General features: G+C 46.1%; 1 protein-coding gene across 5 annotated transcripts in view; it reads left to right on the top strand.

Moving 5' to 3' along the window:
- Positions 1-24,496, top strand: part of LDLRAD4 (low density lipoprotein receptor class A domain containing 4) — a 281,143-nt gene that overhangs the window by 242,663 nt on the left and 13,984 nt on the right. Inside the window, exon 1 of one of the 5 annotated variants that reach the window (XM_040549938.1) lies at positions 24,022-24,244. The exons of 3 other annotated variants lie outside the window; for them this stretch is intronic. The gene's annotated coding sequence lies outside the window, so the exon portion shown is untranslated. Of the gene's footprint in view, positions 1-24,021; positions 24,245-24,425; positions 24,446-24,496 lie in introns of those variants that run through there. One more of the 5 variants, XM_040549940.1, reaches the window with a different exon arrangement.

Below are 24,496 nucleotides of genomic sequence, written 5' to 3'. Positions count from 1 at the left end.
AAACATTTTTTTTAAATCTTCATTGATGGCAGTCTGAATCAGAATTTAGCTCAGAGCAAATTGCCAATCTGAAGCATTCAAAAATCATCTGCCAAGCCTTAAAAAAAAAAAAAAAGAAAAAAAAAAGAAGGAGAGAATTGCTTAAAATAGTGATGTTAAGAAAAATCAACAAATGACATCAAGAAAAACTTCCAGTTCTTTTTATTTGTTTACTGGGTTTTTATTTCCTCCTGGGAAACTCTGCAGCCAGATTTTCAGGCTGTCCTCTGCAATTACGGGAACCCGGAAGGATTAGCCTTTAAACGAAAGCCAAGTTTCTCAAGAAGAAACATGACTCCAGGAACCGGGGACTTTTAAGAAAAAGTGCAAATGTCACAGTATTTGAGATGGCTTCATCAACTCCTGGCTTTTCCGCAGGCCAGGACAGCCACGGTCCTTGACAAAGCAAGAAAATGGCGCCCGGCCGCCGCTGGGACCTTCTTGCAGAGGGCCTGGCACTGGCAGGCAAGGGTGGGACGTGGCTGCGAGTTTTCAGGCCCGACGCAGCGGTGGCACGGGGCTTTGAGGGACAGCACGTGGCAATGGGGCTCCGTAGCTCTGTTTTGGCCCTGCTTGCTGGAAACCAGAGCAGGGAGTGATGTGAGAAACGAAGGGTGGAGCCGAGTGCTTGCGTGAGCAGCAGCGGCAGGACCGGGCCTGATCCTCTTCCCGCTGAAATCAACAGGCGGCTTGCCAGCACCGTCAGCGGGACCAGGATCCCTGCCAGCGGCGAAAAGAGAAACCAGCAGATGAGGTGCTTTCTGTGGCCTGCTCAAGGAGAAAGTAGCGCAAATAGGTGAAAATAAATGACGCTGCTAAAACAGATGGCTCCACTCATACCCACTGGGATGTGTTTCGTAGGTGACGTGTCTTTAGTCCTGGCCCTCTTCCTTCAAACATGCGGGAGGCCTGCTGGCTGGCTGTGCTCCCCAGGAGAGCAGCCAGCCTCTGATGTTGGAGGTGTGGGACGTGAAGGACTGGAAGAGGAGACGCCTGGCCACTGGCATCCCTGTGGTGGGCTTGCTGTGAGGCCAAGGAACGTGTTTTCCTCAACCTGAGAATGTTGTGACCTAGCTTTAAAAAAATGTGGAAATATCATCCTGATGACCCAGATCTTCCAAAGCTTTTCCTATCTTTTCTTCCTTTTATTACAGCTAGTCTTATTTCCTACTACCAATTTCCTTTCCCCTAAGGAATTCAGTAGGTAATGGTGTCTTTACCTTTTTCTCTACCACAGTTAAGTTTCTGAGGTGATTTTTCATTTCTGAAGAGCGTTTTTTAGATTGTTTGTTTAAATATGATAAGTTATAGCAGAAGTAGGTCAACTGATTTGTAACTGCTGTTTTGCCTTTAAAAGCAAATCACATTAAAAATGATTCTTCATATTTCTCAGTGTACGTGCCAGCTATGTGTAATTTTAGCTTGTGATAGCGGCAATGGGTCATTTTGGGCAAGGGAAAACAAACCCTCTGGAATCAGCGGTGAGAGCAGAGTAAGGAAAATAACAAAAGCACACGTAATTATTTCCTTTAAAAAAAAAGTAGTGTTTCAGTTTCAGGAATCCTATGAGTAGGACAGTTGCAGCTCTGAACTACCGAGTTTTGAAAATTGCTTACCCTTGTGCAAGGGATACAACCAGAGTTGTTGCAGTAGTTGCACGTCTGAAAACACATGATTTTATGTTACTTGGAGAGTTCTTCAGGTATCAAATCTGCTCAAATTGGTTATATCTACACCACATTAAAGCAAACTCAAGGGTAAAACACTTGGCATTCCTCAGAACATAAAGCTGTGTGATTTACTGCTAAAATTTTGCCTCACTCCTCCAGCACTGTTAATTTTTGGTAATCTTAAATGTCACAAGGTGCTTTTCCAAAACTGACTGCAATGACAGCATTGAACCTCTTGAAAGACAAGTCTTAGTTGTAAAGGGAAGATTATCAGTGACTTGTTTGCTATACATCTAAAAATTGCCTGACATGTATTTCTGAACTGGTTGGGGAGCTCCTTTAAACTTGTTGTACTCAAAACTTCTCTTAGTTAATGACTTCAGCTTAGTCTGCACTGGAAAATGTTGGTACGTCAGCGAGGGCTGTGCGTAAATCACTCTCCTAACACATTCAGCTGTGCCAGCAGAAACTGGATGGTAGATGAAATGATTTAAAAAAAATTAAAAAAAATGCTGGTGTAGCTTATTCCTTTCAAGAAGCAGGTCTAACCTACATTGTCTGAAGGATTCTTCACTCGTATAGGCTGTGTAGAGGTAAGAGACAATTCCTGTATAACTTTATGAAGTCTTTAAGTGCTCTCATGCTAGGAGAAATATTTCCAGTTGCCAAGATGGCCTGTTTACAGAAACCCCTGCCAGCCTTACTTAGACCCAAGAAATACTGATTCAATGTCTTTTTAGACAATAATTGATTTAAACTAGACTAGTTCTATCCTTGTCCTGAGGTAAAGAGCGTTTCTTAAAGTCGGTGCAATTGGCAGAATATAAATTGCAGCCTGGTCTGGGCTCAGTGCTGTCTGGGCTTTGGGTTACGTGACACATGGGGCACCTCCTGTGGCTCTTCCAGCCCAAAGGAGCCGATGGTTGTGGTTCTGTGAAGGGCTGTGCCAGGTCATCTGCAATGGTGCCTTAGGTGGTGTGCACGTAAAAATGACTTACATCCCCTTCATAGGTGCTGGTGAGGTGATCCAAGCAAATTGCCTAAAGGGAAAAAAAAATCTTTTGTATCACAGACACGTGGAATGCCCAGGTCTCTCCTCTGCTTTGTCTGGCGATCACCACAGTTCCTTCTGCCCTACGCCATCCCTGACAGGTGTCAAAGGTGGAGGGCTAGCAGTAACAGCACTGTTAAACTGCAAGTGTCATCACAGTTCTTGTTTTTTCCGATGCCATGGCTTTGAGGTGCAGTGGTGCGTGCCATGCAGAACATCTGTGGTCCATCTACCATCCCTGCCTTGCACTCAGTGACCTCAGTGAGCTAGCAGCATGCAGGAAGATGGCACAACATTTCCCAATTCCCCTTTCAGTGTTCAGAAGATTATTTTAGATCTTTTCCTTCTCTGTAGTAGAGAGGTGATCATCACATGGATTTACTGAGTGTAGTCATGGGGGTTTGCAGAGGAGAAACCTTATCTCCTGCCTCTTTGTCGCTGGCAGCTCTAATGTCCCAGTACTGTGGTGCCTCTCCGATTTCCTGTCTCCAGATGCCAGATGATGGGAGCTAGACAGTCAGCAGTGCTGTACTGGGGCCAGAGCCAAAGAAGAGGAGCAAAAGACGTGAGCAGAATTCTTTCCCTGGGTGAAGCTCTGCACTAGGGGTCTTAGGTTATTAACTAGGAATGACTGACCCAAGTCTTTCTAGCAATTTGAAGGTGGGGCTTGTAACTAGAAGCCCTCCCGTCTCCTCCTTTTTTACGCTATCCTATTCCAACAGTGTTGTCACTTGAGCTGGGTTTAGATTCTTTGAAGTCAGCAGGGCTGTGAAGAAAATCTTGAACCTCCTGCCTTGCTGTCCTGGTGCTCCACCATGCACTTAGATTTCCCATTTTGTTTGCCAACTCAACCTGAGACTAAAATCAACATGAAGTCCTGGCCTGCTCCATGTGAACACTCCAATCCTGCAGGAGAAAGATCTTCAAGGCAGTCTGGATGGTGACAGGAACAAGGACTTATTTTTGGACTTCAAAGATACTCAGCAATAATTTGGAGGCTATGAGAGTCTGCCATTGATAGCACTAAGTAGTAACCAGCAGTAACCACCAAAGGTTCTCTGCAGCTGGACCTCTGTGTAAGCTGGAAAGACAAGCCATGGCATAGGTATTGCTCAAAGTGTCTCACAATGGCAGAATTTCTTTTTGTTGTTGTTGTTAATAGAATTGGTCTATTTTATGACCTAGTACAACCTTCAAGAGAGAAAGCCAGTTGTGCTGCCTGCTGGTTTTGAAACTCTTTAGAAGATCAGCAGCTACTACAGCCAGGGTCTTTCCAGCTAGTGTGCTGCAGGCAAACAGCTGTGTTTCCCACTCTCATCCTGGAGGTTTTTTTCCAGATCCTGACTATTCCCTGCAGGTCTCCCTTAACTGCTGCCATTTGTGCTGGCTCTTTGTCTGATGACTGGCAGTCCCTCACCAGATCCCTCGTCTCAAATCCATTGGAGTAGCGGCAAAACCCAGGTAACTTACAGGGATTGTTCCATCCTTTCGTTTGTGATCCAGCTTGAACCAGGATTTTCAGCAGATTGGTTAGCATTTGTTTAATGGCAGGGGAAAGCTCATCTGATAGCAGTTCACAGTAAGCCTTTATGCTCATTTGATCCAAGGCAGACAGAACCACGGGTCTGTGTGTCTTAGGCTGGGACAGCATTTGTAGGCTGTAAGGTGTTTGGTTCAGGGGGTATGTTTTGCTTGTTTTACGTTGAGACCTCAGTTGAAAAGTGATTTGCCCCAACTTAACAGTAATCCATGATCTGAAGGCAAATGTATGTTTGATGATGCCCTGGTGTTTATAGTATGATTAGTTTTTAATTTTTGACAGGTCTTTCTTGTGGTAGGATCTGTGCTCTTTGCAAAGCTGAGAATTAAGATCCACAGAGGTTCTACAAATCAGGCTCTTTCTCCTATTGCTTCTGCTGGTGAATCACTTGCACCTCCATGAGCAACCCAGCTGAGCAAAGCTTTAAGAGAAGAGATGCTGCTTGCCTCTTGCTTTTTCTCAAATTGCTGCACACTTTCTGTACGTGCTGCTGTACACCAGTTGCAGATTACCACACTAAACAGCGTCCGAAACTCCAGGAGTCCTTTCTTCTATCCATCTTTGCTCGTTAGCATGGCTGGAAGGCTTCTGTGCTACTGTAGCACAGCTCTCCCATTGGTACTGCATTATTTTCCATGTCCTTTTTGATACTTCGATAGCCCTGGTTGCTCATACATTTCTGCTGGAGAAGAAAGTGAAGGAGTGGAGAAGGAGTAAATTGGATATCCAGAAATGTGAGTAATCCCAGGCTTGGAGTAGTGCAATCTCACTTGAAGCATTTGCAGTGAGGGCCAGGCTCAGAGCTCTGGAGCCTTTGGAAGGAAGCTGGAAATCTTTTTGCTGGCAGGGCATGCGGAAACCCGTTCTCTCGCCACTACTAATTATGAGTAGCCCCATCAAAATGAAGAAGTTTTTGCTAGTCCTTGTTTACCTTATGTCTGCGGTGTTAGCCCTGTAGGAGTGGAAATTGATGCTGTTTGTTACCTGGTTGTAAATGAGAAGGTTTTAGGCAATTTCAGTCAGGTGATGTGTGAGGCTCACTGCATCCATGGCATAGGTCCTTCTGCAGGAAGAACTGCGCTGTAACTGCCCAGCTCCTGTGTTACATGGGAGTGTGTGTTTCCTGCTGTCCCACCTCTGGGGTAGGAGGCAGGATCATGTGAAAGCTCTGGCTTGCAAAAAGTGACTTTTTTGTTGCATTTCTACATTGTTTGCTCCATCTGAGTTAGTAAGGTGCCTGTTTTATAATGGCGGGTACAGCATGAGCCTACACTGGCATGGTCTAGCTACCTTCCTACATACTTGCTTTCATCCAACTTGCACTGTATGAGGAAAGACTTGGCATTGTCTTTCTGCCTTACCAAATCTTGTATTAGTCATGTCTTTGGGAGATGGTGGCAGTTCTTCACCTCCCACGCTTAGCCTAGATATAGCCTTTTACCAGGCTCGACGTGGATTAAAAGAAAATAATAATTCCTCGTTCTCAGACTTCTTTAATAACAATTGGAAAAAAGTCATAAACGTTACTGCTTTGTTTGTCTGATGAGAACAGTAGGCTATGTTACCGTTTTGCTTCCCTTCCCCCTCGTGCTGTTGCGGTGGGGTGAATTGCATCATTTTTAATAAGATTAGAGCTATTTGCATTTTAAGGTGTTCAGGGTATTAGCTGGCGGTGTGTCAGTTTAGTCTGTCTGAGCTGGCTTTGGTCACCTCCCATAGAGGTTAGAGAGTTCAAAAATATTGTGCCTTGTTGAACTGAGAGTCTAGACATGTCTGGAGAGATCCTTAGTTTTCAGGGTTTGTCTAAGCTTTGTATCAATAGGGGTGTGAAAGCTGCAAAAAATGACAAGCTAACACAAAGGTTTGAAAGTCATTTGAGTACTGTGTGGGTGAGAAATGCCTGTATCTGTACTCTTCGTCAAGGAACAGTAAAAGGACGCTCATTACAAAGAAAAAAAAAGGCACTGTTAAGCAAATAAAAGGCTCTTTATTTGTGTGTAGAAATGGAGAAGGAGTTTGGGTTTGCTCCGAGATTTATCGTAGAACCCGAGGTGTGCCAGTCAAACTGGTGTGTGCCAGGCTGTACTCCTCGCCGTACATTCGGCCTGGTACGTGCAGCCTTCCCTGGATGGGAGCCAGGTGACAGCCTTTCCTTAACAAAAAGAGAGCAACAAATACACAAGGTAGTACTCCTGCAGGACTGCACATTTTGCCACTTCTGAAAGCCCAGCTGATGGCGATGGCCGTGTGCTCCTTGCAGTTGCGACCATCCCTCCGTCCCGCTCATGTCCATTCCCTGTGTCACCTCCTTGCTCTGTCCTGGTCAGGAGGAATTTTTCTGAACATCCCTGTTTTTCTGCCTTGGAAAAGACCATTTCCTTTTCTCCTCCTATTCCAGGGAGCCTCATCCGCCCTTTGAGGGGAGAAAAGTGCATCCTCCAAGAGCACATTTTCCTGGGGAAGATCTTGAAAGAAAAAGCAATACTGCTCATATGCTAAAAGCTCTCTTTTGAATCCTGGAGAGTTAAATGGGTCCGTAGAAACCGGGCAATTGCCTGACCCTGACAGATGCCATTTTGTATTGTACGCTGTCTGTAAGAGTCCCTGTGTGCTGGGGTCATCGTACATGGTGGAGGTACTCTGAAGCAGTGGGTGAGGTAGGAATGCTGGGGAATATGCCGTGGAGAACACTGGTGCAATTGCTGACGGACAAAACACCAGACTCGCATACTGTTTTCCCCCCCAAAAGCTTGCAATTTCTCCGACAGCAGCTGAAGTAACCTGGGAAAAGGACAAAGGAACAGTAACATAAGCAAAATCCTGCCGAGATTTCCTAGAGAGGAATTAATGCAGTACAATAACTATTTGCTTCTGCGAGTTTCGAGGGGCAAATTATATTCTTGACCACTCTTCAGTTCTCACGGTAGCTGGAGTACTTTAAAGCCCTGATTCCTGGAACTGTTTAAAAAGGAATGTCAAGTTTCATTAAAAAATTACAACAAAGCATGTTTCTAGCCTTCCTGACTGCGGTCTAAATGTTTATGGTATGGCCTTAGTAAATTCGAATGTTTCTAAACAACACAAAACAATGGAAACGCTGTAGTTTTTTTAGTCACAGGATTAACTTCAAGTGGGCAATACTAGAATTACCAAACCCTCATGATCAGTAGTGCTAAAGGCTCTTGAAGGATTTAATCACCTCAGCATTATGTGCAATTTGAACTAAGTGTGAAGAAAGAGAAGAGCCAGATTATTTCCCTAGTTATTTAGGCACCATTGGTGATATATTTGTGGGCTTGTATATTTAATACAGGCTTTGATGTTTTCCCTTATGCATCTTTTTATTATATAAATAAGGTCCTTGTTTCTTAGTGTTTGTTGTTAGTGTGTGAAAATAGATTCATCTTTTGTTTCACCCTTCCCTAGTGACCTGTTACACTTAGTTATAGGATATGCAGAAAGGAAATAATTAGTCTAACTTTGATCTGCCCTTGAAATTGCATTCTGCTTTTAAAACACTGTAGGAGAGGAACAATAAGTTTGTTTCTGCTCTCCTCAGCAACAAAGCACAAAGTGAATCTAGCACTCTAAATTATTGTCTTAGAATAGCCTGAAGAGCCGCTTTTTAATGAATGAGCTCTATAGAGAGACTTTTCTTTCCAGTGCAGGGATGCTGCAGATAGGGTGCTTGTGCTAGGAGCTCCTGAGCTATAGAGCCAGAAGAGCCCGTTAGGTCATCACTTCCAAGCACCTGCTTTGGTGCATGCTTCATCTCACCTGTTTGCTTTTATATGGTCCGTCACTTTAATTTGTTTTTTGGGTGGTGGTATTTTTTTTTTTTTCTTTTGCACTTTTTCAGATTGAAGCTTAGTTTGGTTTTGATTCATCTCTGCTTCTCTCTATGGATTCCTTTTGTTTTTCTTTTCTTTTCTTTTTGGCATTCTGCTTGGCACTGCAGGAGCAAATTATTAAAGATTCCCTGCTTCAAGGAGTTGTGAAAAAAATGTCAGTAGTTATTTGAAGTTGGGCTGTGAATTTTGCCAACTGTGATGGGAAAACAAGGTGTAGTTTTCTGTTCCTGGTCTGCATAGCCTGGAAGGAAAGGAAAGTCTGGGTGACAGAAAAACACGTAAGCAGCTTCTTGTGGTTTTCTTTTTTCCAGCTGCTGGTGGTGAAGAGGACTGTTAGGTACTATGACCACAGCATTTGAACTGTGTGTCCATCTAGTTCATTTGCTTTTACTTGAGTTTGAACCTTTCAGATTGCATTTTTGTTTTTTAAGCCTTTAATTATTTCCTGGTGTTGTTTTTGAGACACCAAAAACACTACAGGATTAGTAATAAACAGCTTTATTTGTGGTAGTATTTAGGCCTTGTTTTCCCTGTTTCTTTTACCGCTCAGAAAAAGAGAGCACAAAGCACCTGGAATGCAGAAAATGCGATGGATGTTCATTTCTCCTATTACCTCCTTTAGTCTGGCTGTGTGTTTCCTGCCTGTGGCTCGGTTGGAGTTTGTCCTAGTACAAGAGCAAGTTGTCTTGGTGATTCACTAGATAGTACCTGATATATGGGAAATAATATTTGCTGTCAAAATCGTAAAAAGGCTTCCTTCAGGGTTTGTTTGGGTTTTTATCGGTTAGGCAGCTGAAGAGCTGAGAGTACCCAGAATTTTGCACAGTGGATGTGAGCATTTCACTCCTACTGTTTTATAAGCAACTCATCTTTTTTGTCATAGTTCCAGACCTCAAGACTGTAGATGTGAGGACTGTCTTTTTTTTTAATTACATGTTGCCCAGGCCACTGGAGCTGTGATTCTTGATTGAAGGATCTCTGTGTTCCTGCAATACAAACAAATAGTGAGAATGAACTCATTTTACCAATATTTTGTTTAACAAGTGTGGATGAAATGTGAAACCCAGGTCTTTGTAGTTCTTCATAATTAAAGATCGCACTGTATACTTTGTATTATTTGTTATTATAATGATTTGGATTATCTATTGGTATCGTTTAGTGATGGTTTTCAGTCCAGTTCAAGTGTTTTTGTTCCTGTATCTATTGGCCATGTGTATTTCCAGCAAAAGCCATGTGTTGTGTTGCTTTAAGGTGCTGACACCCCCTGTGCTGTACCCCACATCTAATGCAGTAACATATAAAAGTGTCTTCACACACTTCACACTATTACGATGCTAAATTATTTAGGTTTTTGAAAAGGCATTTAGTCCTCTGCTGCAAGATGATTCAAATGTGTACAGCAGTGGTAGTTACGATTCCATGTATATTTGTCCTTAAATGCATATAAAAGGTGGAAATGTTAATTTTAGTTTCACTGAATCTACCAGGCTGGAAACTAAATGTAAATCTGAGTGTGTATCTCTCTGTTGTGTTTTGCCTCTAGCAGCTTTTAGAATCACAAATGCACATTTTTAATGACTAAATGTAACATTAACAGCGAGCCATTCTGCCCCAGTTGTTTCATTAGAGAATGGACTTGCTAGAGACTGCTTTTAAAGTAGACATGTCTGTCTAATCAAGGTTTAGAAAAACTGAAAAAAGAATATCAAAAAGAATATTAAAAAGCAGAGAGAATAAGATTATTTATTTTTATGCAAGCTTTTGAGCGGTAGCTGGAATGTGAAGTAGAAGGAAGAGGTCATGGTGTATGGCTACGTGAAATGCACTTTTCTCCAGAAACTTTTCATTCAGTCCTACCACAGATGCACATGAGGGTGTATTGCCCCTGCGGCTGGGATCCAGTGGTGGTGTTGCAACAGATAACTCATTCTCCATGGTTTTGTGTGAAAATCACTGACAGAGATGGAAGACTGTAAAGGGTAAAGGCAGACCATCAGTTTGTATTTTTTTTCCCAGTTTTTAGGTAAAACTCTTCTGCATTTTATGAAATGAACAGTGAAACTAGAACGTTTTGAAAAGCTGCCATAGCCTTTCTCTCATTTTTGCATTTCTGGTATCAATGCTCCTTAAGTACAAGCACTGCTCTGCTCCATGCCCAGGGTGGAGAGGATGGCCATCATAGCCCTGCTGCCCCGTGCTCCTCGGTCACAGCTGCGATGTGTAGAGGACCTGTGCCTGGGTGCTGGGACCAGCCTTTGGCTGAGGTGCCCAGGGGATGAGCAGCTTGCCCAGGTCAGTGGGGACGTGGTGATCCAGCCATCCACCACAACACCTCCCAGTACATTGAGGCTGCTGGGATGACCCTGTCTATAGCTCAGGGCAGTTCCTGTGCAGCAGCTAACCTATGACACCTTCTTTCTGTGTGAGGAGCAAGTCCAGTTGAACACAGTTTGACTGGTTTATAAAGAGAAATGGAGATGGGCCGGGGTCCAGCTCCAGGTGGGTCTGGAGGGGAAGACGTATGAGGAGCAGCTGAGGCCCCTCGGTTTGCTCAGCCCTGAGCAGAGCAGGCTGAGGGGAGGCCTCATGGCGGCCTGCAGCTCCCTCACAAGAGGAGTGGAGGGGCAGGCGCTGAGCTCTGCTCTCTGGGGACAGCGACAGGACCCGAGGGAACGGCATGGGGCTGGGACAGGGGAGGGTCAGGCTGGGTGTTAGGGAAAGGTTCTGCACCCAGAGGGTGGTCGGGCACTGGGACAGGCTCCCCAGGGCAGTGGTCACGGCACTGAGCCTGCCGGAGTTGAAGAAGAGTTTGGACAGCACTCTCAGACACACAGTCTGATTTTTGGGTGGTCCTGTGTGCAGCCAGGAGGTGGACTCAATGGTCCTTAAAGGAAGCTATAGCGAGGAGGGGATTGGGTTCTTCTCCCAAGCACCAAGTGATAAGATGAAGGGAAATGGCCTCAAGTTGCACCAGGGGAGGTTTAGGTTGGATATTACGAGAAATTTCATCACTGAAAGGGTCATGTGGCATTGCAATAGGCTTTCCAGGGAAGTGGTTGAGTCACCATCACTGGAAGTCTTCAAGAAACATGTAGATGTAGAACTTAGTAGCATGGTTTACTGGTGGACGTGTCAGTACTAGGTTAAAGGTTGGACTAGATGATCTTACAGGTCTTTTCCAACCTGAACGATTCTATGATCCTTGTGGGTCCCTTCCAACTCGGGATTTTCTATGATTCTGTGGGCCAACTACAAGACCGTACATGGCACCAGTTCCTGGCTGCTTCCTGTTCCCTTTTCTTTCCCAGCAACATGGAACAGATCATTTTAAATTAAGTGGTTTCTGCTACCTCCTAATTCCCTGCATGATTTAAAAAACAAACAAACAAGGTTCATGTGAGAAAAGTCAAGAGAAATTCTCCACAGCCCCAAGGAGGGGTGTGATTTAGCACGCCGTGCAGCGGCTGATGGGGAGGTGAAGCACGAGGCACCTTGTGCCCTGTCCCCCGTGTACCAGCAGGCTGGGGAGGCATTGCCCGGCATGGCCTCCTGCCAGCCCCCGTGAAGGCAGCTGTACGTGGAGGCCGGGTCGGTCCCTACGATGTACGCTGTCACCAAGATAAAGGCGGCCTCGAACACCCTTGAGGTTGCCAGGCCTAAAAATAGACACAGCCGAGGCTTTGTTTTCCGTGAGGGCTCATATGCCTCACACGTGTTCCCCAGTTGGGCTCTGCTGCGGGCACAGCGAGTGCTGACGCCTGGGAGCACGTGGCTGGCTGAGGACAGGCCTCCTGTGACCGTCTGCATGTCACTTTGCCACGGGACGGGGACACTGTGGGCCCACACATTGGGCATGGCTGGCAGCGGCCATGGCTGGTCAGGAGGGACAGAGCTGTGATAGGTGGCAGGTGAGGTGTTATAAGTGCAGACTTCACACCAGGAGTCCGTTTACGCTGCTGAATTTACCCTTTCTGGGCCATTTTGGGCGTCCCGATGTTAGAAGCTTATGGTGGGGTTGCACTTCTGTGGAAATATGTTTTGATTCTCGCATGAGGGTATTAAAATCGAGTATGAGGGTATTGAAATTGAGTAGTGCCGCTGTACAGTCGCTACTGTTTGAGATGGTGTATCTGCTAAGCAGACACGCTGTTAAATCGTGCTTACTCTGTGAGCTTGGAAACGGGCTGTCTTAATTTTGTCCAGAATCCCTTAGCACCGTGGTGTCCGCATCGAGCAGCACAAAAGCCTGTGTAGTTGGGGAGGGGGAGCGCTCATGTAAGCCAGGCTGTGACCGTGCTTTTGACTTTCCTGGTGGCTGCTGTGCCAAAACATGCCAAGAAGGTAGAATTTGGTTTTTCATTTAGTCCTCCCTGCCTGCCCATCTGTTTCCTGCAGCCGCTCAGGGAAGGCAGTGGTTTTACAGCCCCCCCCCCCCCCCCCCCCCCTTCAATCCTCTTTGACTGGGCTGCAATTTTAGCCCAGTGGTACCTACATTACGAGGAGGGAGCAGCACCAAGCGTAATGCCGCACTAAGGGTTTTACATTTGTCTTCTGGCTTGCTGCATAGTCAGGATAAGTCATAACAGTTTCTCCAAATCCCTGTGAGTTTTGTTTTTTTTTCTTCGAAATGAAGTGATTAGCTTCTGCTGTAAACTTCCCCTTGTCTCGGGCATCCAAGCCTTGTGCTGAGCTTGACAGCATTCAAGATCTCCTGCCCACATAGACTATTAGGTTCTGCTTATCCTTCGTTTCCACTGCCTGGTGAAATATTAGATAACGGGGAAGGAGCTTATCTTACATGCGTCTGAACTGACAAATATGGCAGCCTTTCAGTAAAAAGGCTAATGCAGACGAGGCCTTTTTCCTGGCTAGAATAAGAATGAGGCTGGTACTTGTCTTCTGCCATTGACAATGGTCAGATGCGTGCAGTGTGATTTCCATAGCATCCAGACAGTCAGAGTACCTAATATCTACCTGTCTAGTCAATACATCAGCTTTGCTAGGGCGGAGAGCTGAAGTTTGTCATTGAGGCTCGTTTCTAATGCATCACGAATGGATCTTCGGCCGGTACTCCAGGGTAAACATTGTAAGCTGCGCAAATGTATTTACCAGCAATGACAAATAACTGTGTCAGTCACTTTTGTTTTGTTCCCTAAATAAGACGTTCTCTATAAATGCCCTTATGGATTTAATTTTTGCAGTTTTAAGCAGGAGGAGGAGGGAAGGGAAGGATTTCTTACTGTTTGAACAATACTGCTAGGTTCACGTTAATGTTTATTTCCCTCTGTGTTTCTGCACATGAAAAATCAGTGTAATAATCTTCAGAGGGACCCATTTCAGGATTTAACAACTGGAGGGCAGCAGCTGGGAAACTGTCCCAATGGCAGCATCGAGTGGAATTTGTTTTAAAAAGCAGGGCTGAACAACAAATCCGTATTGTGGTGGTGCTACCTGAAGGGGGAAGAGGAGAGGGAAGGAGATGGCTGCTCTGCCTGCACAGCAGTGAGCGAGCCCTGCTGCTTGGAAGTTTTTTGGATCGTCTCAGGCACAGAGTCATGCTTGAAGTTTAGCACTTCCATTTTGAGCAAGAATACTCACCATTATAATGTGGTGTAGCTCTGCCTTACATTCACGCAGATATTTTGGGAAATTGTTTTCCCAGCCATAAATCCTAAACTGTACGTTTGCTATGGGATTCTCAGCCACCAGCTAAAAATCTGAATGTCTGACAGCCCATAAAGCTGGGGATCTGGTGGGAGAAACTGGTAGCCTTTTTAGAAATGAAGGAATAGAAATTAATGCCTGGCTTGCCTGCAGTACAGCAAAATAGAAATGCGCTCTGAGGAATGGAGGAAGTGGAAAGAGTTGTTAGTTGGGCAAGCCAGACGCACCTAGACAGCATCCTGAGCCGCTGCCAACCCACACTGGGTTTTTGGACCTTTTCCAGGCTTTGTTCCTGAAAATAAATTGTTCAAGATGGGAAACTTTGAAGATTGCATTGACCAGTGAGCCGTGTGGGTGTGTGACTGTTGGGGGAGAGAACCTGGGCTTTGGATCAAGCAACGAGGCTCATGGAGAAAAAGAAGTGATTAAAGTTTAGTCTGTGTTTTGGTTGTTTGCAGAAGGTGGTCTGCACTTTTTTTGTTTGCTTGTTTCTCCCTTATAAATGGGATTAATACTGTCTCTGGAAATCGAGTAAGGGCTGTCAATTGGATTATTCAGTTTAGCTGTTGACTTGCTCTGTAGCTGCTGTTCGGTTTCCTTCCATATAAAATGATTGCCTCTCTATCTACTTCGCAGGGGTAGCATGTGAAGAAATTAAGTAACGTCACTAAACCATTCTGAATATGTAAAACAATGGATATATGCTAACTATTATGTTATTTACTTAATGCCTTGATAGCCATGTTGCAAAACAAATGAGGAGGTGGGGATATCTTTTGGAACAGAATATACTGCAGTGCCTGCCTTGATCTGAATTAGACATCTGCACTGTGAAGTACAAGTGATGCTGAAAGATGCACTGAGAAAACAAATGGGTTACAGTACTGTCGTGTTAGAAATGGCAAAACGTGTAAGCAATAGAGAAACTAAAACCACTTCGTTATAGGCAGAATTATAAAGTATTAACTGAAGAAATACAGCAGAAAAGGTAAAATACGAACATTCTGGAAACTGGGAATGATAGTTCTTTACGTGATGTAAAGTCACACTTAAAAAAAAAGTTCTTTTTTTTATTTTTATTTTTAAGCAGAAAACAGACTCTCAAAGTTCTGAGATTTAACACTTGGAACCACAACTCTTGACTCTAAAAGTGAAAAACAAAACAAAGCAAAACACCTTCCCGAATTTTTTGGAGGTATTCAGGCTGAAGTTGGCTTTGAGGAAGACACCTACAATGAACAAAAAGTTACAGTCCGTGCTTTGAGAGCAGGAAATATGAGAGGGCACAAAGGAAAAATGCCCCAGCCCTTTTGCATTCAAAATGTCTAAGCAGTCTGCCCAAACAAGGATAGATCCAGGCTGAGAGCCAGTTTGGGCTGAGTGACAGATTCATGCTCCTCATATGCACGGTCTTGGCTGGAGCAATTCCCTTCTCACCGTCTTCTGTGTGTAAAACAGAAACTACACATATCGACAGCAAGGTGAAGGTATTTGATGTGGCTAAAAAAAAACAACACAGGATGAGCGCTGTAATGGGTGTGCCTTTTCTAATTAATTTAGCAAAACTGCGCTAATACAATGACATGCAGTTTCCAAGTCGGGAAATCTGGCCGCTGAGGCACCAGCAGCAGCTCAGCCTTTCTGTGCTTGCTCAGCACTGGATGGCAACAGCTCTCCACCTTCGCCTACCAGCCAGCGGGGACGCTCTGGGCTTTCTCCTGCAAGGACATTTTGTGACCCGATGGCAGCGAGGGGAGCAGGTCCTCCAGAACAGAGGTGGACCAGGGAGCTCTTGCTGTGTGGTGTGAACTTTGTGGCGTGGATAATTACAAGTTTGCACCGCGTTTGGTCGAGACCACATCAACAGGAGAATTGGCTCCTGTGCCGTACTGATGCTTCAGGACGTGGTTTCTCTTGAGCGTGCACCAGTATGTCAAACAGAGGATGTTAACGTCATTGTGCTAAAATCTTGTTCTTTGCTCTTCTGATCAGGAGGCACATTTCCATTTCTTTATTTAATCTCCCAGGTCTGATTTCAAAACAGGTACATGGGTGAAATCCTGGTTGAGAAGCTGCTCACCCGTGGGTGACGGAGGCTCAGCACCTTCTGGGATGTTGTGTGCTGCACGGGGACAACTCCTCACGCTGAGCTGCTCACCCGGAAGTAGGGATAACTCTCTCCTTTAGGCCCAGAAGATACTGCCCAGAGTGAGAAAGTGCCATAGCTTCCGTGGCACAGGACGTATGTGGAGGCACAAGCTGCCCTGCCCGAGGGAAGGAGCGGCGTGGCTGGGTCTTTGCCACAGCAAGTTCGCACGTGTCGTCCTCGAGGTCTGGTGTGCTCAGGCAATGCAGGCGGGAGCAGGGGTGTGCACGTATCATAATATTTATGACCTATATAAGCAGGTGTTCAGTGAAGTCTGGTGTGCAGGGAGGACGAGACGCTGCGTGCAGGTGGCCAGAGCGTGCTTCAGATCCCGGACACGTCCCAGATCCCGCACATGCCACGTGTACACCGTGCTCATAAACCACCACACAGTCTCCCCGGTCGTCTGTCTGGGACTTGTGAATGGCCAAAAGCCTGCTTGGAGCTATTATGCAGATGAGGATGCTGGGCGTCCTGAAATCCTGGACAAATCCCCTTAGTGCTTTTGGTAAATCTGCAACTGGGATTTGCTGTTGTGACAGCACATCCTAAGTGTGGTAAAAATAGCCTGTCTCCCGGCGGGTAAAGCTGCCCCTCATTCCCCAGCTAATGGGTGAGCAGCCAAGGCTGCCTGCAGATTGTTGCACAAACGCGCGAAGCGGGTCTTGGTGGCAGGGCATCACACGTGAAAACCGTGCTTTGCTTTTTAACTAAAAAATACGATCTTGTCAAACGTGAAGCATTAGTCCTTTTGCAGCCCCCGTCGGGTCATGGGTGGAAGTGAGCATGGGTCAACGTGCTTCGTACTCCTTTGCCACTGTCTGTGCATGCGTGTGGGTGCACGATCTTACACGACACAGCAGAATGCATTTTTTCTGTAACCCTGAAAACAGGTATTTTGCTCAACAAAGAAATTCATACAGAAGGTTGTGTCCCACCCAAATGGGGTGTAACAGTATCCCGTTAGTGGACTACACCAAAAGGCTGCTGGTGAATCACTGCAGTCTCAGTACGGCCCTACCGAGTGGGAGCATGCGATGAAGTAGTTTGAAACGCAGCCTGCCATCCAAAAATACCAGCCAACCGACTGTAAGATGCATTAGCTGTCAGCTCCCAGTGTGTCTGATGAGATTTCAAGCAAATTTTGCTTTTTGCTGTCGCACACAGAAAAACACCATTGCAGCTGTCTGGGGCCTGCCTTTTTCTCATTGGCGAAGGGCACCTGCCTGTGTGCTGCTGGACAGACATGGACAATGCACCTTTGTGATTCAGGAGCTTCCGTGTCGTCGTCGGAAGTGGCCGAGCAGCCCAAATTTCACACGGCACCGGCGTCAAGACGGCGTGTGGTGGCTGGACTCGGTGAGGTCGTGCTCAGTGGCAGTGCTGCACGGGCGCAGAGAGGGGCAGGGCACAGGCGCCGAGGCGCGAGATGCCGCTGACTCCTCCAAAAACGGGCACGGCCCTGGGTGGGACTGGCTTCATTTTGTGTGAAGGAGATGTGGATTCCAGCTTCCTATCACGTTGCTAGGGTGCTGTCCATCAAGTGATGTTAGGAAATCGTTTTTTTTAGAAGCTACACCAGTTTTGACATGCTGCTTTAATATTTTTCTGGCTGCAATAGGGCAAGACATAGAAATCCAATGCTGTCATCACACAGAGCTGTGAAGCATTCTCTCTCTCTCTCTCTCTCTCTCTCTTTTTTTTTTTGCTTTCTCTCTCTTGTACTGTGTCATATGGAAACCAGATCAAGATTATGAAATTATTGCCCACAAACTGTGATCTTTTTTCTCTTTTGTGGTGGGAACTGACAAGTCAGTGACGGCTTAGTGCTGTTGGTACTAGCTGTTCATGCTGCACGCATTTGTATGTATTGGGAAGTGCCGAACTTGGCGTGCTTTTCGCTTGGCACGCAGGCTGGTGAAACGTCAGATTTTTAATCGTGATAAAGTTCACGAAAGAAGAAATTATGGCAGATGTTTCCTTTTGTCAGAGCTGAACTGAATCATTAAAATGTGCTATGATGTACTATGAACGAGTCAGTGTAAACACCATCCCCGCGAACATGTCAGAAGGCTGAAGAATGTGGACCATTCATGGTAATGTTAAAAAACCATGTGGTCTGCATGCTGTATTACCAAGCTTTTCTCTTTAAATGCAGAGCATGAATCTTATGAATTTTTATTGCCTTTACACAAAATGAAACACTCTGCTTTGGTAAAAATAGCCTGGTAGCTTCTGCCGCCCGGTTGTCATTTCGCTGGGTGTTTGCCCAAAGGTGTACTTCTCAGAGGCAGCAGTGAGGAACGCGATTCCCACCGGGCGTGGAGCTCGCTCTCCTCATTCCCCCTTTTCTCTGAGATGATGTGTTGGGAAGCGCTGCTGTTTGCTGAGGAACGCCTGTGATGGCACGTTAAAACACACAACCGAGAGCAGCGATCACACGCGGATACTTCCCAATATCCTTCCACTTCACATTTCTGGCTGCTGCCAAGTGGTTATGGAAAACCTGCAGGAAGCATCCCGAGACCGCGGGATTCTCTGTGGACTTTCTCTCTGTCTCCGGCCTCACATCTCCTATGTGAGGATTACTGTCTGCACTCGCTCAGGCCATTAGTCAGAAGAGAAGTGCACTATGAGGAGCTTCCTGATGCTTCCCCATGAGCTGAATAGATAATACCCGCAGTTGTTCTCACTTTTGCTGGCCTGAGAAGACTTGACTGGATCTGGTTCTTACTCCAAGTGTTGTCAGTTCTCAAGACTGTACTGCAAACTGGGTGGCGTCTTGAAAGCTGCTGGAATTGAGAGAGTTCACAAATATCTGCGTGTTGACTCAGAGGTCAAAGAAATGCTGTAAAGATAGGATCTAAGTCTATCCCAATGTTGTTTTATATTCCTCTTCTGATTTGAAGGGACTTGACTAACAGTTTTGGGGTGCTGGTGGTTGGGAATAAGACACTCAGTTATATCATAAGGTGGGCAATAAGCCATAGCAAATCCCAATCATTGTGCATGCTAAAAATCTCAGTCCCCATCCTCTTTTGGGGTGTATTGCAAGTGAAGTGAACGTGTTTTGCAGACCAATTTAAATACTCTTAAACTGTGACCCCTTCTCCAGATCAATTATATTGATTTACTAGGGAAAAATGTGTCTGGGTGCATGGACATAAATGAACTGTATACAAACAATGTATTTTCATTTAAGACAGAAGTAATGCACTTAGTAAAACAGTCATACAGGTTTCAGTGGTAACAGTTGTTAATGGCAAAGCATCTATGGTTATTGCACCATGGAAATTGGTGGATATGCAGGATGCTTTTTTTAATTTGCTTAAGTTTTTACACCTCTCTTGCACCATAGGACCTTAATCCATCATGAAGCCTCGTTAGAAGCTGCGCCACTGTATCCCGAGGCAGATACGAAATCTGTGTGAGTCACTGATTTGCGATCACGCTGAAGGAAACTGAGTCTACAATTCTTAGGAAAGAAGCTGCCCGTTTGGGATTCATTTGCGCAGCTCCTTTTGTATAAATCATTAGTGCTATAAACTATCCATTATTGTTAGAAGAAGAAATTTAACAATGCAAATAAAACAAAATACTGTGGCAGAGCAATTTTATGCTCGATTGTAATGTTTAATGGCCTGTTCTCATAAAGAGATTTTCCCATCCTTCAGACCTATCATGTGTGTGACTCACTTGATTTCCGATGGTCTGAACATCCCCAATTTTATTCCTGGAGTTGTTTTCTCTGCAGCAAAATCTGTAAACGTGCTGCCGCATGGGGTTATCCAGGGTTAATTTCCCTTATGATTACACATCCAGACAGCATGTATGCAAATGCTGCAAGACAAACGATGACAAAACCATAGGATGAAAGCGTAAGAAGCAAATTACTTGATTTTGCTCATAGACCCATTTTTCAGTATCCAATGTATTTCCCTTACTCACTTCTAAATGTTTATACTAGCTTGTATCGGCATTGTGGGCTTTTAAAAACAGTTTCTGGCATCACTGACCTCAATTAGTGCATTATATTGCTTCTTTTTCTCCCCCAAATTTCTGTGGATACCACTTTTCCAGGTTCCTGTCTTCATTTTTGCTTTCAGGCGCTAGACTGCAACATCAGTGAGGCATAGTTTCATCTCTCTAAACCATCTGATTATATTAATGCCAGAAATAAAATAGAGCTCATCATATTCAACTTGTATTTTCTGTACTTTGTTGTTATCCTGGTTCAGTTTTCCCTTCTTGTCTTGGTTCTATGTCTTGCCCTTACTTGTTGTGTTGTTTTTTTTTTTAAACCCAAAGTTTCTGGGTTTTCTTGTGATCTGAAAGGGTTTCTGTACCATACAGCTTCTTGAAGTCTGTCCCTACACCTTAGAAAGCACTGAAATATCTTGATAGCCTGTTAATCTGAAGCCAAGTGCCCATTGTTTTCTTTTCCTGGCTGGCAGGGAGTTTGTTGGCAATCGAGATTTATGAACTGAATAATCCACCTGGCAGGAGACTCTCTGTAGCCCCGAGAAGCAGGCTTTCCTGGAAGAATGAACGCTCCTTTTCTGTGTGTAAAATACTGCTAATAGCTTATTTAGCAACCTATATATTTACAACAGGGCTTTCAGTTTTGTGCTGGAGGTGGATTCTTGCATATGCATGGATTCTAGCACCCATGCTAATTCTGTCTCTCGTTTAACTTTCATCTGTTCCTATGGTAAGATAATGCATGATGTGATCTCTCAGCTTTTTAATGTGGTCCTTAGTGCATCTCCTCTAGCTCCTGTTTGAATGGGCTAAAACATATATATACATATATATATATATATATATAAAATGAAGGATGATTTTTCCCTGTACTTGCTGAAAATTGTTTGGAAACAGCCATTGGGACTCAGCAGAGCTCGGTACAGATACTTCATTGCAGTTGCTGTTGGGATAACTTTGAATAACCATGGAATTAAAACAAAAACATTGTGACCCTTTCTTGCCTTAATTTACTGTTTTCTCTTACCTAAACGGCTCATTTCTACAACAAGTGGTTAGATTAGAGCTCAAAATAAGCCAAAAGCTATGAAATACGATCAAAATGAAGGACCGAAGGGGTTGTGGTGTTTTCAACATGGCTGATTTGGTTCCCAAGTTTTTAATAGAGCTAACTGGAGGACTGAGGTAGTCAATGATTAAAAGAATTGGAAGTTGCTGTATAGCAGTGTTCAATATAACGGGTACCTGCCTGGAAATCTGGGTCTCGGCCACCTGTTTTCTTTGTCCCTTGTAGGGCTGTTTCCGTGGTCTGAGCAGCCTGTGCTGATCATCAACCCCGTGCCCAGAGTTTCCCATTCCTTGTGCATCAGGAATTGCTAGGAAATCCCGTACCTGTTTTCCAGCAGTGACATGGGAGCATCGAAGGTACCAGCAGCGCGGTCTCCAGGCTAAACAGGGCCAGGGTGTGATCAGCACGGCAACATTTAACCCTCCCGGAGGAGACGGTTGTAAATTACCTGTGCGAGGACGGGTGGACCTGCAGTGGGGATAGCTCACGAGTAGATGGTGTCACTCGCCAGTGTAAACAAAGCGAGGATAGTCAGGGCTGAAATGTGATTACTTTTCAAACAGCATGTTATAATTCTGTGTCCCGGACTGAACCCTGCGTCCAGCACAGGAAAACAACCTACCGGAGGCGTGGCCAGCACATGGAGCATGTGGGCTGTGTGGCTAGCTGTGCGCATCAAGGACTGCTGGGTTTTTCTAGGAAACAAGATTTGGAGGCTGATCTTTAACTGAGGATTGCAAAGGGTGATTAAAAAAAAAAAAAAGAAAAAAAAAAAAAAGAAATCAATTTCACAATCCTTCCTATTAATGCAGAGTAAAGAACAGCTTTAACAGCAAGTTAATTCAGAGGCCTTCAACACTCTCCTCTTCTGCGTTAAATCCCTCCCCAAAACTTGCTTCTTCTCGCTTGCGTCACTAATCTCCACGCTGCTCCCATCTGTTTGGTTCCTTGCACCTAATCACATTAAACACAATGACATAATATATCTAGATGTGCATGTGTGGGCACGTAAGTTACCTGAATTCACCGCAAATGGGAAAGGCACTTTTACTTTTCCTGGTGTGGTGTCATTCCTCAGAAACTTTTTCCGACAAACTTAACCTGTAAACGCCAGATTTAACCAAAAGGGTGAAAATTTACCCCAGGAGGTGGTAGCTTGAGAGCTGGGGGCATGGGAAGTCACCGTGCACGTCTGCGGTTGCTTGAAGCCAGCCCAGGCGCAAGCCCCCACCAGAAGGGCTCTGCTGGTCTCCCGCTCTGTCCCACCACGACTGTTTCCCACCTCCTTTCCTCGTGCGCTCACCCAGCGAGCAGCAAGCCATTCGATTTCAGATCAGAGCTGATCCGCTCGTCTGTGGCCAGCCCCACACCACCCAGATTCCCCAGGTGGGTGACCTACACAGGCTAGCAGCGAGCAGGGGGAAGCACGCCCGTATTTTCCAGTTTCAAAGCCATGTTTTTTCTCTTACTCTTCACCAGCTTAGTACCTTTTGGTATAGTTGTTAATGTCTGCAGAGTAGCAGAGGAAAAAAAAAAGGATAAATAGTGTAAATGGGAAAGTCATGTTGCAAAATGGTGTCTGCCCAGTTTTGGTCACTGAAGATTGACCGTGTTTTCTTCTGTTTCAGAGATTACCATCTCTGCTATTAGTAAAATAAAAAAGCAGGTCTGGGTCCTGTGGCTTCCAGAATGAGTTTTTTGTTTCCACAGTCAAGACGGAGGAGATAGGAGGCAGAACAGCAATTATAGGCTTGATAAAATTTCACCTAAAACTTACCCAGTTTAACCAGCCCTCGGCTTTATCATTAATATGCTAGACTTGTAATGGTTTGTGGAGGAGCGCTGCAACTCGGTATGCCGCAGCCTGCTTGGGGAGCTTCAGCCCTTTCTTTCTCCAGTGTGGCCGTGCTGGTTTTAGGTCGGGGTAAAACCTCTGCGATAAGGCAGGCAATCCGAGAAGGAAGCAGGTCCCCATGGACCTGCTTTGATGGGATATCTGGCACTTGTTGCCCCGTTGTTCAGCTCCTACAGGGCTTGAAACTTGAAACTTGATGATAAATTCTTAACAAATAGGTCAGGAGCCAAACATTGCTCTGAGGATGCTTAGCACTTGCTTCGCCTACGGATACAGCAGTCTGTAGCCAGTTTTCAGTCACTCTGCCTGCACCAGTGCAACAATATCTTATTAAACAAATGTTGGCAGGTAGGAAAGGAGTGGGTTATGCAGCGTACCCGTCTCTCTACACGGAGAACTTGCCAAAGCAGTTGTTCTATGCTGTGGGTTAATGCCCTTCAAGAACTGAGAAGACTCTAAACATCCAAGCGGGATCACTTCTCTGAGGCCCTCTCTCCTCCTGGCTTTTTCTCCTTGACTCTGAGTCAAGGGGTTGTCTTTTTGAGACTGGTCCATGGGGTTGGTCTGCAGATGTGAGGTGTGTGGGGAGCAGTGGCTATGGCCCCATGGTCTGAGTGTTTGCTGAGTGCTTGGCCATCTCCATGATCTGGAGAAATAACGAGGACCTCGGAGGAAGGCTGGCCCTGCGGGTTAAGCAGGTATGGGAGGAAACCTGTGAGGTGGAGGGCGTTGGGTGATCACTGCGCTTGCTCTGGGGAGCGGGTGCTCCTGGGCTCTGCGCTGCTCCTGCACCCGGCACGGCCAGAGGCACCTGTAAGTCCCAGCCACCACGCTGCTCTGTGGCTGCCCCTGGGCTTGGGAACTGCTCTGCCCGAAAACCAGGCAGAAAAAGCGGCTCCTTGGCCGGGCCGGGGCAGGCAGAGGGGTTAAAGGGAAGCCAGCCGCTGGGAGTTTTGCCAAGGACGCGCATGAAACCGGAGCCCGAAATCCCTGGCATTTTTTCTTTCCCCTCCCCCTCTATTTTTTTTTTTTTTTTTTAAACTTCCCCCGGGGGGGAGCAGCCCGGCGGGGCAGCGGGGGCAGCACCCTGCCTGAGGGGGCGGCCACCATTTTGGGGCGAGCGGTCGCCGCCGCCCCGCCTCCCGCCGTGCCCGCGCCCGCGCCGTGCCCACCGCCCCGCTCCCCTCCGGCCGCGGCTCCCCGCGGGCTCCCCCAGGCGAGCGGCGCCGGGGCCGCCGGCAGGGCGGGGGCGGGAGGAGAGGAGGAGGAGGAGAAGGAGGAGGAGGAGGAGGGAGCGGAGCCGGCGGGAGGAGGAAGAGGAGGAGGAAGGCGAGGAGGCTCCGCCGGGCGGCCGCGGCTTAAAGAGCGGAGCGGCGCGGTAAGCTGCCCGACCCTCCGCGCCTGCCCCTCGCTCGCTCACGCTGCCCGCGGGTCTCGCGTGGGGGTGGCTGGGTGGCTGGGTGGGTGGATGGGGGCGGCGGCGGCGGCGGCGATGGACCTTATTTTTTCTCCCCGTCGTTTCTAATTATTATTTTTATTTTCCCCAATTACCCCCGCGCGGACAAAGCCCGCTCACCAGGTTAGGCGCGACCCGAGGGCAGCGGGGGCTCCCCCCCCCCCAGCTCCCCGC

The sequence above is a fragment of the Cygnus olor genome, chromosome 2 (genome assembly GCF_009769625.2).
Source record: "Cygnus olor isolate bCygOlo1 chromosome 2, bCygOlo1.pri.v2, whole genome shotgun sequence".
Lineage (NCBI taxonomy): Eukaryota > Metazoa > Chordata > Aves > Anseriformes > Anatidae > Cygnus > Cygnus olor.
Note: the sequence above shows the minus strand (reverse complement) of the source record. Positions and strands in the feature narration are given on the sequence as shown.